General features: G+C 47.6%; 1 protein-coding gene across 1 annotated transcript in view; it reads right to left on the reverse strand.

Annotated features, from left to right (window-relative positions):
• The window catches only part of LOC146813655 (cullin-9-like), a 570,887-nt gene extending 552,991 nt beyond the window's left edge, over nt 1-17,896 (reverse strand). The window contains exon 1 of the mRNA XM_085610143.1: nt 17,758-17,896. The gene's annotated coding sequence lies outside the window, so the exon portion shown is untranslated. The remainder of the gene's footprint in view (nt 1-17,757) is intronic.
• Nucleotides 17,897-18,108: the final 212 nt, after the last annotated feature.

The following is an 18,108-nucleotide window of genomic DNA, read 5'->3' on the forward strand; positions in this document are numbered from 1 at the left end:
TTAGAATAAAACAAAAGTAGTCAGTTCTTCACTAATGGTCTTTTCTAAAGTTTTGGCAGGCAAAGGCAGTCTTGAAATGGGCCAATAAAGTTTAGTATCACCTGAGTAGAGTGAGAGTTTTTTTTTTTAAACAATGGAATGCATCGAAGCCTTTTTCCATGCTACTGGAAATAAACCGGTGGCCAGGATGCTGTTCAGCAGTTTGGTAAGCCGTTCAGAGATCGTACTACAAACCAACTGCAGCACGAAAGGAGAATAGGGGTCTGTCGGGGAGCCTGATTTAATGGTATCCAAGAATTCCTTTAGTCTATCCTCAGTTAATGGAGTGAAATTCTCAAGAGTATTTTGGGTGCCATTAGTATTATCGTGCCACCCTGGAAATAAAATAAGGGCATACGAGAAGACGCCCAGGCTATTACCATTTTAATTACGGGAGAACTCATCATAAACGCTATTTATCTTTGATTGGAAAAATTCTGCCAATCTGTTGCAGAACACTTGATCAGGGATGAAGGTTTTTATTTTTACTGTAAAACATTTTGGTTTTTATAACACGATTAGTGCTTTGCACTCGCCAAGGACTACATTTTTTTTTTCTCTTCAATGCTTTACTCCCTCCTCCACCTCTGTTTTTGGGCCCTACATTTCTGTTTGAGATTTCTTAGCGAAGGAGAATATCACGTGGCAGATATATTTTTTCTGTAACTTTTTATCGGCTTTTCTGGGGCTAATCCTGAAAACTGCAGAAACTATCCAATTAGTATAATTGAAGATAGCATCTTCAATATTGGTATCCAATTCTGGGCTATGCGTTTTTAGTCTGCGTCTAGCTCAGATGTATCAATTTTACGCATGGGGTGAACTTTAATGATATTCTGAGATTTAGAAGAACAGGACTTTCTAGCTGGGACCGCGAGGTTAAAAAAGACTGCCCTGTGATCAGACAAAGTCAAAAGGAAAGCTTTATCAAAGATGGATAATTAGTAAAAATCCTACCCACTGTATGGTGTTTATATAGCATGAACTGAGCTGGCTAGCAACTGAGGCAAGACAATCTGTATGTATGTGGTATTCTAACCAAATGAAGTGGAACCTGTGTAAACGACCCTCGGATGAAGTCTGATACAATCACTTGGCCCCATATGTTTAGATACGTGAAATGCAGCGTTTCAAAACAGCTCGGCTGCCACCATTTAAGGGACAAATGACAATTCTAAACTATAACTTAACACCCTGCAAAGCAAAATTTTAAAAAAATTGCTCAACAAGTGAAATAGAAAATGTTGTGAAAAGTCTATGTTTCCCACAAAGCAGCAAGGACCATAGACATATATATTCATTTTGCCTGTGGTGCTATATGGTGAACATCGTCCGTTGTGACACATTTGCCCTGTGATAGGAGTTTCTAAGGAGTCAAAGAAGGACACAGAAAACAGATTTAAAGTGACCACTAAATCACTCACAAGCGAGTGTAAACGGCTCTCACCATTATCAAGTGGTGGTGAAGAATATCAGCCTTACAGCATCGCTGATCGTAAAAAAAGGGACAGCTGTCCTGATAGAATGATGTATCAGAATAAAACGGGATTCATGTTGCCAATGTAAATATAGGTTCAGGGAATACATGGCCCATCAACAAAAAAGATGTTCCAATGGCAACAGTTTGTTAAGTGATGCTCCAACTTTCTCAAGTGAACCAATGCCACAACAGGAACTCGTAATACTAACAAAGGGAAGCTCAATGACCCCTTGTAGGCTTTGGTACAGAAAATCTGAGTATTAACAAACGGCAGGCCAATCCCCCTTTGAGGGCTTGGGTACAGAAATCTGTAGTACCAACAACGGGCGGCCCAATAACCCCTTGACAGTTTGGGTACAGAAACTTGCAGTATTAACAAAGGGCAGCTCCGTAACACCTTGAGAGCTTGGGTACAGAAACTCGTAATACTACATAAGGACAGCTTAACGACCTCTTGAGGGCTTGGGTACAGAAACTAATAGTACTAACAAAGGGCAGCCCAATGACCCCTTGAGAGCCTTGGTACTGAAAATCATAGTATTAACAAAGAACAGCCCATTGATACCATGAGAGCTTGGGTACAGAAGCTTGTAGTACTAATACAGAGCAGCCTAATTAATAACCACTTAAAGAGCTTTGGTACATAAAATCATAGTATTAACAAAGGGCAACCCATAGCCTCCTTCAGAGCTTTGGAACAGGAACTCGCCGTATTAACAAAGGGAAACCCAATAACCCCTTGAGAGCTTGGACACAGAAACTCATAGTACTAACAAAGGACAGCCCAATTACCGCTTGAGAGCTTGGGTACAGAAACCTGTAGTACTAACAAAGGGCAGCCTATTGACCCCTTGAGAATTTGGGCGCAGAAACTTGTATCGCTAACAAAGGGCATCCCAAAGGCCCCTTGAGAGCTTGGGTACAGAAACTCGTAGTACTAACAAAGGGCACCCAAATAACCTCTGAGGGCTTGGGTACAGAAACATGTAGTTCTAACAAAAGGCAGCCCAATAACCCCTTGAGAGCTTGGGTATGGACTAATAATAATAACACCCAGGGATGTGGAATTCCTATAGCCCGACGTCCTGGACATATTGTTTGGGGTCAAGGGCAACACGTTTTCATGTGTATGGGACAAGTAGGCCCAACCCCCTGCAGCACAAACCCTTTGGCTGCCAGTTTACAGAGCCACGTTATGGAATAGGGAAGGGCATTGTCTACAGTTAAGGTAATATGCGTGTCCATGGGTTAATGCTGTTCAAACTTGTATTTATGGTTCATTAATGCAAAGCATTTATTATTAGGGTGAGCATTAAAAGTAAATGCCGTAAGCTCGGCCTTCACTACTGACGGCGGCTCCAGTATGAAGGTGTACACAGGTTTCCAAAGTGTAGTAATAGGAGGCTATGTATAATGCTCCCAGAATGCTCTCTGTTTATATGCAAATATTTGCAGAAGCTTGAAAGCAAGAGTGATGGTTCTTTGCTTTTAAAATAAAATGTTCACAAAAAAAGTAGGAAAAAAAAACATTTTACAAAACTACTGTAAGATTTTAGGTGCCATATCTTTGCAGCATCATTTAGTAACATGTTGATGTATGCTTGTATTTCCCCAAAATATTCATAATGGAAAATCAGTGTAACCAGTTGAAACATGATTATGGGAAACAAAAATAAACAAGCATTGGCAAAGCCAGTAGGTTTGAAAGTTGTGGTCAGCCTTTTGGTTTTGTCAATGTGTGACTTGTTTAGGCATGGTGTTTGTAAAACCTTATCGGTGTGGGAGCTGCTGGGCCCTCACCATTCTAACTAGCATTGGCAAAAGCAAAAATAGTTTTTGGTCTATAAAAGAATTTTTTTAAAAAGCACCCATTGCCCCAGCACTTCCAGGCACTTAACAAAACGACTTTGTGTGCTAATATGCTCCTTGTAAAAGAACAGAATACTGTGACACACGGTGGAGGGAGAAGGAGAGATAGAGAGAATTTTATTAAACACAAAGGTCATGGTTAATGCAAGGACTAATTAAAGGCCCAATTAAAGAGTCTCAAAAGTGCATCCATGGTATATATCCTTGCATTAAGTGCATATATACAGTTTCCGTGAATTCACAAGAATTTACAGAAGTAGGCCAAGAAATAGTACTCCTAAAAAATATTTTTGAACTGCATTTTAGCATGAGCAAATGTTCATGTGCAGATCTGCTCATGTGAAAATCTGAATGTTTCAAGTACACTTTTCCTCCAACCACTTTTTTCCTAACTCTGGAAAAGGTTTTACGTCTGCCACTGTCAGGAGTAAATTTCCAACCTTTTTCAGTATGGGAAACTATTAGAAAAAAGTTGGTGAAAACCCTTAAAACATGCAAGTTAGTAAGTTTGCACAGAGTCAAAAGGGCATTCCAACCCTTGAACTATTGCTTACCACTACCTTCAGCCCCAGTATGTAGACCTGCAGAAACGTAGCAACGTAAGGGAATTGCAGGTATTCAAACCCTACTATGGTACGAGCCCTGGCATAATTAGAGATGGAATATCAGAACTCTTCTATAATGAGACTGCTGCCGTAATTTGTCACCACAGTACATGGCACAAATGTGACAAGTGGATTTTGTTACAGGACAAGTAGATTTATGAAGCAACCTGCCCCATGGACAAGTAGATATTTTATTAAATTCTACACCCCTGACAACCAAATTTATAAAGGGTATGGTTATGACCAAAGGCATGTCCCCGCACTGGAGACAGAGAGCCTAAAAGCCTACCATACCAACAGTCCTACCTACTAACAGAATATGAGATACTAACAGTATAAACAGTTGCACCCAAAGGAACTGCCTATCAACTTAGGTGGGGCAGTTGTTCGAACGAATCTGAGGAGGAAGGAGATAAAACATCAAGCCTCAATGTAGCAATAATTGCAGGGTAAATAAACAATCACATGTAGGTAAATGGATTAAGAAGTGGACTGTATACAAGAACAAATAGTTTTAGTCACAGACATAATGTTAATTCAATACTCGGAGCATAAGAGGTTCAGTTGCAGCATATACGCATGTATGTCCAGCAGAAAAATAACAATTATGTGCACAATGCTCGGGCACATACCTGCTACTCCGCTCAAGCACAGTTATATCCATAATTTTCCATGAATTGAATGAACTGTTGTCAAGTTGGCACTTAGTTATGTCCAAAGGAAGATGCGGAATGTGTATGGACGTTTCGGTCTCTAAAGTATTTTAAAGACGAGACAATCTTCAGCACTGTATGTTTGAGCAAAAGGGCCAACCCGATTTTTAAATAAATGGATAATATGCCGAAAACATATTGAATACTGTGCCGATGTGGTAAAATATTGATCTTAGATAAGGAAGCTAACACATCCAGTGACTCCCATGCTAAAACCATGAAGTGAAAAGAGATCCCACTACAAACCATGGTGAATGCATGCACAAGTGAAGCACCAACCGAACAATGGAGTAAATAAAATATCACCCCGAGAGAAAAGAATCGCCAAAAAAATACAAACCAAAAAAATCACTGAACAGCTGTGATGATGCAAACGGACTCCATATAAAATCACAAAACAATGAAGAAAGTACACAATAAACGCAAGATCACTAATGGTCCGAGATAATCCACAATCAAGCAGCGCTAATGTCGAAGTCCTACGTGTCTATCAGAAGAAAGATTGAGTAAAAAAGAAAACAAAAAAACTCAAGCATAGAAAAACCTCAAGGGAAAAGTCCCCCATTTTTCGAATTAACCACCAGACCCTGCAGACCGGGACAACCTCAAAGGCATACGAGCACTGAATGCAAAACAGGAAGAACGCTCAACCCAATGTGACCATGCAACTACGCCTGCCTGGCATCACAGAGATCCCCAGATCCTCACCCACGCCTCTCAATACAGGTTTGGGTAGCTCCAGCCTCATCACCACCCCAGCTATTACACTCCTGACCAATCGCCCCTCAATTACAGGCCTAGCACTTAATCATAGGAATGACCAGCACTGCAGACACTACCAACTCCTTTATCACAGACTCGATGCTGCCCAAAACAATCTTGACCGCCAATTCACAGGTGAGAGCAGTCCCCATGACTAGCTAGACCAAACACACACCAAGACAGATCATTCTCTTCACTAGCTCCAATCTTGGATCAGAGCTGGCCTGAGACCGGGACCTCTGTCACAGTCCATTTCAGACTTGAAAAAAAAACATGAGAGGCATCTCCAGAGCCACAGCACACCCTTTACTGACCAGATACCTGGTCATAGTATTACTATGTATCAAGAAGGACCCCTTGCTAACAAGGAAGGAGTCCGGGGGGATAGGGAGCCGGATTGTGAGGTCCAGTGGCCTGTGCTCCTAGATAGAATCCAAATTCAAACAAGGGGCTAATGTTCCTGAAAGGATAGAGAGGGAGGCACGGTCTCTCAAAAGGTGGAGACTGCCTGGGTCAGAGTACTGAATAGGAACAGTCAGTGGGATGGTTTATGGTGCCCTCACACATCCCCTTGGGGAGGTCATGCTTCAGGTGCAGGTGAGCCGCACTCATCATACAGCAACCGCTTAAAAGATATCTGACAAAGTGACCCTTCGGAGGACCCGTAGGGCATTGCAGAGTCAGTCGAACGAGGAGCACCACCCTATGATGAAGCAGGACATCCCCTAGGGGATGTGTGAGGGCACCATAAACAGTCCCACTGACTGTCCCTATTCAGTACTATGACCCAGGTACTCGCTACATTTAGAGAGACCGTGCCACCCTCTTTATCCTTTCCAGGAACATTAGCCCCTTATTGGAATTTGCATAGTATTATTAGTCCTAAACTAACGTGGGCATACCCGTTATCACCTTAACCAGTCTTTTATCCCACAAAGTCTCCATTGCAAGCCTCCCCTGCTCCAGAAGAGGCGCATCGCAGGCGTCATTCAGCTTGGACCCTCTCCTCTTGGGATGCATTTTAGAAGGCAAGCTCAGGGTCCCCTGAACGAGTACCTTCCAGGTGTGTGGATTCAGCCTTGCAATCTCTTGGTTTCTCAAAACTGAGGGGCACTAACCAGTTGGAAGCATGGAGTGTGAAGTTTTGGTATGTCTTCTACCTCTAATTTCGGCTGCCTGTGGTTGCATGGGCACAGGGAAGTGCTTCAAGCCTTCTTGTGAAGGGCGGCATAGCACTTTAAACAGATACCAGCGACTACTGCATGAACTAGTTAGGCTGTTGTAAAACTAAAAGTGAAACATAGTGAACAATTGCGACACAACCCAGGACTCTTACTCACCAAATTATTAAAGCAGGCCAATGACAAAAACTGATGTGATGGATGCTTGAAAGTGTCTACCCACTGGCAATCACTAAGGGAGACCTGGCAGCTCAGCAGGAGTTCCCATAAGTGGGGTCCAGTAATGATCTACATAAGGCAGGCCTTTGTCTGGAGTGGGTCCGTGGGTAAAAAACGATGGGGTGGAATGCTTCTCAGAGCCATTACACTAGCTGCACAAATTGCTCCAATCATGTTTTGTGTGACTGATATTAAAGCAGACATTTATTTAAACATGTGCCTATGGTTACTATACAAATTCACGTAACAAGGACACACGTTCCAGCAGGTCATTGTTTGATTTTAAGTGTGATAATCGAGTGAGTTCTTAACAAAACCCACATGCACTGCGCCAGCTCATGAAAACTAGGATGGAAATAAAGTATCCTAGAGACACAGGGTCCATAGTTTCGCTCCATGTCTGCAGAGCAATGCCTTGCATCACATATGGCTCTTCGCCTTTCATCAAGCCCTGTGCAAGCAGGTTAGAGACACGGTCGCCATAAATGGGCCTTCTTTCCTTCTTAGACATCTGCCTATGGTTTGTTACTTTTTTCAAAGAGCACAGAAAGAAGGCCAAGGGCACAATGTTGGGCATCAGCCAGCAGACCAGCTCGTAATGTATTCAAACAAAAGTTTGATATTCTGTGCACACAGAGTTCTGAGATAGCTAAATTCGATATAAGGCATGCACGTTTGTCGAATATTTGAACAGATCAGTCCCTAACTATTAAAGACAGTTAAGAAGTCCCTGGAATTGTTTCAAGAATCCTGGAATTGAAAGTAATGTAGCACTAAACTGGGAAATATCATTTCAATGGTGAAAAAGGCATAGGGTTTGGACTCTGACTCATAGTTGAATCTTTTGTTGTTGATGAACGGGATGCAGCACTTGAGGAGGTGAGTGGTAACAGACGTTCTGCTGCTCCTTTATCTGCAGTCTTCTTGATGCTTACTGAGGTGTCCTTGCAGGCCCAGACTAATGCTGCTCCTCAAGAGACTGCGCTTAGTTATTTTTCTGCAGCATTTTGTATTATGGACCGTGTGTCTGTTTCTAGCAGGTTTACAGGGGGAATGCTACCTACAAGACAATTCCATGTGGACCCATATTGTGTTTTCCAAAATCTCATTAGGTTAATTTATCAGAGCCTTACCACTGCTTAACCTTACCCTACCCTACCCTCGCCGCTCCTTCACCTCACCCTACCCTCACCGCTCCTTTACATCTCCCCCCGCCCTCACCACTCCTTCAAATCTCCCCGTGCTCCCCACTCCTTTACATCTCCCCGCCCCTTTACATCTCCCCGCCCTCCCTACTCCTTTACATCTCCCCACTCCTTTACATCTCCCCGCCCCTTTACATCTCCCCGCCCTGCCCGCTCCTTTACATCTCCCAGCCCTCCCCGCTCCTTTACATCTCCCCTCTCCGCCACTCAGTTACATCTCCCCTCCCCGCCGCTCAGTTACATCTCCCCTCCCCGCCGCTCAGTTACATCTCCCCTCCCCGCCGCTCAATTACATCTCCCCTCCCCGCCGCTCAGTTACATCTCCCCTCCCCGTCCTCGCTGCTCCTTTACATCTCCCCGCCCTCGCTGCTCCTTTACATCTCCCCGCCCTCGCTGCTCCTTTACATCTCCCCGCCCTCGCTGCTCCTTTACATCTCTTCCCCTCGCTGCTCCTTTACATCTCCCCCCTCGCTGCTCCTTTACATCTCCCCCCTCGCTGCTCCTTTACATCTCCCCCCTCGCTGCTCCTTTACATCTCCCCCCTCGCTGCTCCTTTACATCTCCCCCTCGCTGCTCCTTTACATCTGTACCCCTCACTGCTCCTTTACATCTGTACCCCTCACTGCTCCTTTACATCTCCCCCCCTCGCTGCTCCTTTACATCACGCCGCCCTTGCTGCTCCTTCATTTCACCCTACCCTCACCGCTCCTTCATCTCATCCTACCCTTGCCGCTCCTTCATCTCACCTTGGCCTCGTCACTCCATCTCACCCTGGCGTCCCTGCTCCTTTAGCTCACCTTGCCATCACCGCTCCTTTATCTCACCCTGCCATCACCGCTCCTTTATCTCACTCTGCCATCACTGCTCCTTTATCTCACTCTGCCATCACCGCTCCTTTATCTCACTCTGCCATCACCGCCCCTTTATCTCACTCTGCCATCACCGCCCCTTTATCTCACTCTGCCATCACCGCCCCTTTATCTCACTCTGCCATCACCGCCCCTTTATCTCACGCTGCCATCACCGCCCCTTTATCTCACCCTGCCATTACCTTATCTCACCCTGCCATCACCGCTCCTTTATCTCACCCTGCCATCACCGCTCCTTTATCTCACTCTGCCATCACCGCTCCTTTATCTCACTCTGCCATCACCGCTCCTTTATCTCACTCTGCCATCACCGCTCCTTTATCTCACCCTGCCATTCTTCCCCACTCTGGAAAAGGTCAGTGTGAGATTGGGTCTCACAATAGAGACTAATTTGATTACAATTTGAGTAGTTTGTGTTGCATAAAGTAAACTGGAAAGTCGAAAGGTGTGGAGGACAGAGAAGATAATGGCACTTTTAAAAGGTGGGATGTTACACGGACAGGTCACTTCCTTTCACCAATGGAATAACTAAACTACTGGACTATAGGAAAGTGGGATCAGATTTCATAGTCACCCCCACTTTTCGCTGGTGTCAGTATGTTTTTTTGACTGGTCTGTCTAAGATCCTGCAAATAAAGACCCCAGCCTCTGTGCTTCCTCCCTAAATTGACTTTGGTACCTCCACAATTGGCTACTGGGGTACCCCTATAAGTCCCTAGTACACGTTACTAAGGTACTCACCGCATATGTATACCAGGGGCTTCCCATGGGCTGTAGCATGTATTGTGCCACCCATGAGACCACACTCAAACTGTGACTACAGGCCTGCCGTTGCGCCTGTGTAAGCTGGTGTTAACACCACTTATAACTGATATAAGTTTTCTTATATCTGAGGTAACTGCACTTAGAACCCAAAAGTCACCCCCAAGGCAGGCCTTTCAGTCCTGAAGGCAGTGTTATGTGTTATAAGTGTGTGGGTGCCCCTGCATGAGCAGGGCAACCCCTACAAGCACCAGGAGTCGATTCTCCAGGCTTTGTAAGTGCGATCAGCCATTTTGAAGCACACAGTGGCCATCCGTAATTACTAATGGCTAACTATATAATGGCTGTGCCGAACCTGGGCATGTTTAGTATCAAACATGTTGGAATTATACCCCAACACCATTACCAGTGCTGGAGGTATGATTCCATGCACTGGGGGGCTTCTGTGGGTCTGCCAGCAAGCTAGTGCTGCTGCCAACCTCAGACACAATTCTGCCCTCCTGCTGATGAGCTAAGCTTGAGCAGGGGAAGGTAGAACAATAGGTTTCCTGTCACTGGGAGGTGTGACCACCTCCCATGCAGGACTTAGTGTATTGGACTGGGGTGGGGGAGCTTGCCAGCACCACCAGACTAATTTTTAGGGCACATTTGGTGTCCTCCTTGCATACTCCGGTTTGAGTCAGTTCAGGGAACCTTTGGCTCACCACTCTGAGGCAAAACTGGACAAAGGACATGGGAGTATGCTCCCCTTTGTTCAGCCCCTCTACTGGGAGGGATCATCTAGTCGTCTTAATCCCTTTCATAGGGTATAAAAGGGCTTACTTGTGGGTGGGTCCTCAGATTCGTCGTGGGACGAGATTCAAGCCTGAAACTACGTCACTCTACGACAGTCTGGACACTTGGACTTCGCAGGACTTCGACTGGAGCCGAGATTGCATCAAGGATGGTGCCTGCTGCTCCTGGTCTCACTGTTCTGCACGTCTTTTTCGTCATCTGTGTCTGTGCTTCTTCCAGGTTCTTCAACAGACCTGTGGGCATCAAGGAAACCCGAAGTAATCTTCCTTGGAGTGAAGGAGTCACTTCCCTGCATCTGCAGGCACCACAACAAAGCTGGCCGGTCTGTTTCTCTGGCCGTCCCGCGACTTCGAAAGGCTCAGCAACACAGGTGGTGGTTCTCCAACTACCTCGAGGCCTGACCTGTCCTCTCAGCAAGTTTGAGGCCAGTATCCCTCGTCGGAACTGCTGGGACTAAAACCCTGTGCACTCAGTTAACTTGCCGTTGCCAAGGCTTGTTGGCTCAGCACTCCAGAGTTCTTTGGGCTACAAGAAGCTCCAGCATCTCTTCCTGCCAAGATCATCATCCACACTGCATCCTCTTGGGACTCCTGTGCCTTCGGCCTGTGGGTCCTCTCTGGGGTGTTCTCCTGCTTCATCGGGCTCCCCTGCTTGCTCTGAGCCTGCTCTGACTCTCCTGCTTGTGATGAGCCCCTTGGACCTTTCTGGTTCCAACGTTGCTCCTTCACTTTCCACACCTGTTGCATCTGCCTTGTTGGTGCTCCCACCGGACACCGACCCCCTGGTTCTCGACTTACGATGTGGGACAGCTCGTGCACGGCTCCTTGTCTTCCTTAGTGTCGCCTGGTCCTCACAGCTGCAGTGACTAGGTCACTGCCATCACTCCTGCACCTCCCGACATCGGTGGGCATTGCTCTTTCGTGCCTCCTGGTCACCTCCGAGTGGCATAGACTCTGTCCCCTATGCTTGCAGTTTCTATTCTTCAAGAATCCACCCTTGGATTTCACCAGACTCTTTCACCGTCTTTGCCAGCAGCATCTTTACTGAAGTCCTCCATTGTGGTCTACAGCGGTTTCCGATTTCACTTCGCACCCAGCTTCCCTGCTGTAGGTATCCTGGTTCCTGGGGTATCCACGGGTAGGGTGACTATCCAACCTTCTGTCTTCCACAGGGTTTCTTCAGGGTCCAATGGGAAGGGTCCTTCAGATTCAAAACTGCAACCGTGACTTTCCCATTGACTTCTATTGAGTATGCGGTTCCCACTTTGCACACAGCCTCCATAGGGTTCCTTGATACTTACCTTGTTTGGTTCCTTGTGTCCCCAGCTCTTTTGAGACTCCTGGTCCAAGTCCCAACTTCGGTCGCAGTGCACATTCCACTTTATTAGTATATGGTTTGGCCTCCCCATGGAGCCCACTGTGTATTGTGCCCACTTACCTTTTGCAATTGAAGTATTGTTGTATATTTGTGTTGATATCTCCGGGTAGGAATATACCAATGAGTTAATGAATGTTGTGTAATAAATAGACATTTTTATATATACACTGTGTGGTTCTTTTTCGTTTAACCCACACTACATGATTAGATCTGGTAAAACAATTTGCTTAACACTCCTTCTGGATAAGCCTGAAGGCTGCTCTCCACAACTACCACTTAGAGAGCTTTCTATGGATGTCTAGACCACTAAAATCACCATAAGGGTTGTCTGGATTAGTGCCAGGTGCTTCACTTAAATAAAAGTGTGCACCATACACTAAGCCAGTCTCCTACACCTAACATTTCACATTGTCAGTGGAACACTCAGAAAAACAGTCTAGGAAAGTAATCAGGATATGTCAGTCATTCTACTAAATTTCATATGCAAGGTATATGGCCGGGTGGAAAGTCTGTAGATACCTGGATATTTCAGCCATTCTACAGGAACTCTTATGCACGGATGGGGAGGGGACATGGCAGGGGGTGAGTCTGTAAATACCTGGATATTTCAGCCATTCTAGTAGAACTCTTATGCACGGTTGGGGAGGGGACATGGTCGGGTGGGGAGTCTGTGGTTACCTGGATATTCCAGTCATTATACTAGAACTCGTATGCACAGACGGGAAGGGGACATGTCCGGGTGGAGCATCTGCTGATAACTGTATATTTCAGTGATTCTACTAGAACTCGTATAAACAGACAAGGAGGGGGACATGGATGGGTGGAGAGTCTGATGATACCTGTGATGCAGGGCTTTAAGTGAGATGAAAAAGTGGGGGTCCCTAAAAGGGGTGTCACCTAAGATACATAACTAGGAATCGTCCGCAAAGTGTGTGGCGTATATAGTTAAGAGGAGGGCTTAGAAAATGTAAAGTAAAAGCCTGTGTTTCCCATAATATCACTGACCGGTACTTTGGAGCCTATCTGTGAGTTTTAATCAAAGACATATCACACAGTAACTGACATGCACCTAAGCCAAGCCAAACTTTTTGACTTACTTTACCAATGCCAGTTACCAGTAGAAGATAAATGAGTAATTTTTTTTGTGAACAATTAGTATCAAAAAAAGTTTCAGTTTGAAAATCTGAGTACATTAAATATTAAACATTAGGAGGTCAGTGGAAGGGATGGTAGGCTTCAGAGTGTCTCAAACACTCCTGTTCTCCCAGTCAGTCTGCTTCTATCTGTAGTCTCTCCAGTACACACATCTGCCCCATTTCTACCCACATTTCTGAAATCCCCATCTGCACATCTCATGCATCATCTTTCTTCTTCAGCACCTAATTCCACCCTATCCTGCATCCACTTCCTTGCATTTCCTTCACTTCACCGATCTAAACACACACCGCATCCACTCACCTGGATGCACTGCATTTTCTTTTACTTCCGCACTGTTGATATTTTGACAGCTTTGTACCTCTCTCCTTCACACACTTTCTCATAGAATCACAATTACAATTTGCACACATGACCGCTGCTCCGAGATCTAGAGTGAGCCCTAGGACTGGAGGAGCATCTATTCTGAACCTCTTCATGACCCACTGACAAGACATTGTGAGAAACTCAGACTGCTTTCGGTCTCAAATTCAGAGCTCTCAATTGTGGGCCCTTATAAACACTCACCCACAAGCTGAACTCACAGACACACACACAGATGACTCAGTCCGCATGAAGTAGAATCCAAGATCAATACCCTGCACGAGGAAAACTACAAACACTTACTGTTGTTGAAACAGCAAACCCACTTAAGGAATGCAAGATGAAATAAAACCTTGCCAAATGTAAGCAGCAATGGTAACATGGATTACATTATTGGTTTCTGCTTTTGTTGTTCACTTGATTAGTGTTTTTTGCCTATAGAGCTAAAGACATTACTATAGTGACCCCTTTCAATGTATTTTTATTTACTGCCAGGCCTGAGATCTGGATGGAGCGGCCAACATAAAGCTCTGCTGTGTTGAAAGTAGGCACTGAAGGAGATGGGACAGAGGACAGGCCGGGGTTCAGGGTCTGGTGTTGCTTGTGATGGGAGACAGACACAGGATGGGGCCCTTGGACATATGCTGAGGGTCTGGTGATACTGGGACATGGTGTGTTGGCAGGCATAGAGCAGGGCCCTTGGACATATGCTGAGGGTCTAGCAATAGCTGTGATTGGAGGCAGGCATAGGACAGGGCCCTCGGACATATGCTGAGATCTGGTGATACCGGTGATGGAGGCAGACATAGGGTGGGGCCCTGGGACATATGCGGAGTCTAAGGATACCAATGATGGGAGGCAGGCATAGGATGGGGTTGCTGGACATATGCTGAGGGTCGGGTGATACCAGTCATGGGATAAAGGCACAGGATGGGGCCCTCGAACATATACTGAGGATCCGATTATACCAAGACATAGTGGGATGCAGGTATAGGATGAGGCCCTTGGACATCTGCGGAGGGTCTGGTGATATCTAGACATGGTGGGAGGCAAGCATAGGATGGGGCCTTCGAACATCTGCGGAGGGTCTGGAGATACCTGTGATGGGAGGCAGGCACAGGATGGGGCCCTTGGACATATGCTGAGGGTCTGGTGATACCTGTGATGTGAGGCTGGCATAAGATCGGGCCCTCAGATATATGTTGAGGGTCTGTTGATATTGGGACATGGTGGCAGGCAGGCATATGATGGGGCCCTTGGACATATGCAGTTCTGGTGATGGGGTTGCTGGACATATGCTGAGAGTCTAGGGATACCCGTGACGGGAGGCAGGCATAAGATGGGGTTGCTGGACATATGATGAGGGTCTGGGGATACCTGTGATGGGTGGCAGGCACAGGATGGGGCCTTGGATATATGCTGATGGTCTAGTGATACCTTTGATGGGAGGCAGGCATAGAATGAGGCCCTTGGACATATGATGAGGGTCTGGTGATACCTGTGATGGGAGGCAAGCATATGATGGGGTTGTTAGAGATATGCGAAGGGTCTGGAGATACCTGCGATGGGGGGCTGGCATAAGATCGGGACCTCGGATATATGTTGAGGGTCTCTTGATACCGAGACACGGTGGGTGGGAGGCTGGCATATGAGGGGGCCCTCGGACATATGCAGAAGGTCTGGTGATATCTGTGATGGGGGCCAGGTAGAGGATGGGGCCTTCGGACATATGCTGAGGGTCTGGTGATACCCGCCATGGGAGACAAGCATAAGATGGTGGGGCCCTCGAACATATGCTGAGGGTTCGGTGATACCTAAACATGGTGGGAGGTAGGTATAGGATGGGGCCCTTGGACATATGATAGGGTCTGGTGATACCGGTAATGGGAGACAGGCATAGGATGGGGACCTTAGACATATGCTGAGGGTCTGGTGATACCAGAGATGAGAGACAGGCATAGGTTGGGACCCTCGAACATATACTGAGGATCTGAAGATACCTGTGATGGGACACAGGCATAGGATGGGGCCCTTGGACATATGCTGAGGGTCTGGTGATACCTGTGATGGGAGGCTGGCATAGGGCGGGGGCCTCCTCAGACATATGTTTAGGGTCTGGTGATACCTGTGATCTGAGGCAGGAATAGGAAAGGGCCTTTGAACATATGCTGAGGGTCTGGAGATACCCGTGATAGGAGACTGGCATAGCATGAGGCCCATGGACATATGCGGAGGGTCTGGTGATACCTGTGATGTGAGGCAGGCACAGGATGGGGCCCTTGGAAATATGCTGAGGGTCTGGTGTCATATAGCATACAACAATGTCTCCACAGATATTATTTAGTGGACAATTTACAAAGAAAAGCTAAATGAATTGCAGTGAATGGGGAAGAAGGGAGATAAGAGATCAAGAAACATTGAATGGTGCAATTCTTTTTCCATATATTTAGTTGTAAGATCAAGGTAAACAGATAGAAAAGCACTGTGTTACATTGAATGTCATGTAACCTGTACTAAGGTGTGCACAGGTGGTCGTGAAAAGGTGAACGGCGCTGGTGACACGTGAAGGAATATGTACAGCGGGAAATACAGCGCAGAAACAACAATAATATATACAATGATCTCTTAGTGGAACCCATAAATTTGATACATTATGGATAGAGGTAGTTTTTTGGGGAACCACGAGGAAGGCGCCGTGAATTGCACTGTAGACGTCGACGGCGTTTCGGCCTGTATACAGTTTAGGCCATAATCAGGACCAGGTACGAATTTTGAGGACAAAACAGTGCTGAATGGTGTACGCAATGGAAACCACTCAGAGAGTGCACAGTCAATGTGCTGGAGCTGGGTAGCATTGTGGGAATTCAAGGAACATGAAGAGCGAGCTCCTCGCATGGCGGGGGCTAGCGGTTAATGCGCAGGGTGTGCATGGGTTACTGTGGAGGAACCGGATGAAAGGCGCCCAGAGTAAAGGGTCCGTTGTTTTGAGGAAGTTCACTGGGGGGGCGGGGGGTGTCAAGAGTGAATGAGCTTGAGGGGTCTGGAACAAGTAACGCCGGCATCAGTCAGGTGGAAGGATCTGGAGGGAGGCAAGCATAGGATAGGGCCCTCGGATATATGCTGAGGGTCTGTTGATACCGGGACATGGGGGGAATTAGGCATAGGATGGGGCCCTCGAGCATATGCGGAATGTCTGGTGATACCTTTGATGGAGGTAGGCATAGGAGAAGCTCTCGGATTTACGCTGAAGGTCTGGTGATACCGATGATGGGAGGCAGGCATAGGTTGGGGCCCTCGTACATATGCTGAGGGTCTGGCGATAGCTGTGACGGAGGCATGCATAGGATGAGGCCCTCAGACATATGCTGAGGGTCAGGTGATACCTGTGATGGGAGGCTGGCATGCGTTGGGGCCCTCGGACATATGCTGATGGCCTGATGATACCGGGACATGGTGAGAGACATAGGATGACTTTGTTGGACATATACTGAGGGTCTGGTTATTCCTGGTGGACAGGCACGGGGAGGGGTCGGCTAAGGGTTTGGTGATACCTGTGATGGGGGACAGGCATGGGATAACACTAAGGGTGGGGGACTGGTATGAGAGGGAGGGGGCAGGTGTGGGAGGCAGGAGTAGGGTGACACGACGGTGGGGGGGCCAGGCATGGGGTGACAGGAGGGAGCGTGTTTGGTATGGGAGGCAGGCATAGGATTGGGCCCTAGGACATATGCTGAGGATCTGGTTATTCCTGGTGGACAAGCATGGGGATGAGTCAGCTAAGGGTCTGTTGATACCTGTGATGGGGAACAGGCATGGGATCACACTTAGGGTGGGGGACAGGAATGAGATGGTGGGGTGACAGGAGGGTGGGAGGCAGGCAGGGGTGACAGGAGGGTGGTTGGCAGGCATGGGGTGATAGGAGGGTGGGGGACTGGTATGGGAGGCAGGGATGGGGGCAGGGATGTGCTGACAGGAGGGTGGGGGGGCAGGCATGGGGTGATAGGAGGGTGAGGGACTGTTATGGGAGGCAGGGATGGGGGCAGGGATGTGCTGACAGGAGGGTGGGGGGGCAGGCATGGGGTGATAGGAGGGTGAGGGACTGTTATGGGAGGCAGGGATGGGGGCAGGCATGTGCTGACAGGAGGGTGGGGGTCTGGTATGAGAGGCAGGCATGGAGTAATAGGTGGGTGGGTTGCAGGCACTGGGTGACGGGTGGGTGGCAGGCATGGGCTGACAGGAGGGGGGGCCTGGTATTGGGGGCAGGGGTGTTATGACACGAGGGTGAGCTCCGGTGACACCTGTGACAGCCCCAGCCCTCCGGTGGGGGTGTGCCCAGCTGCCTCCCCCCTGGCCCGCCCCTCACCTCCTGTAGGTGGCTCCTTTCCGCGGCCTCCTCCCGAGTACCCCCGGGCGCTTCTCCTCGAGTTGTTCTCCCCGCCCACGGCCTACACCCGGGCCTGTCAAACTCTCCAGCGCGCTCACTTCCGGGTGGCGGTGCGCACGCGCACTCTGCCGCCCGGCGGCCCGGCCGGCGCCAGGCACTTAGAGGAATGACCCCTGACCACGACGCGACGTCACATGGAACGCACGCCTTACGGCCAGCGCGGTACGTCACCCGCAGAGTCAGGACGCGATGAACACAAAGAAAGGACTACAACAAACAGCTTCCTGGGAGTCCTAATGTAGGGCAGGCAGGGCACAAGTCCCAAACAAG

The sequence above is a fragment of the Triturus cristatus genome, chromosome 6 (assembly GCF_964204655.1).
Source record: "Triturus cristatus chromosome 6, aTriCri1.1, whole genome shotgun sequence".
Classification (NCBI taxonomy): Eukaryota; Metazoa; Chordata; class Amphibia; order Caudata; family Salamandridae; genus Triturus; species Triturus cristatus.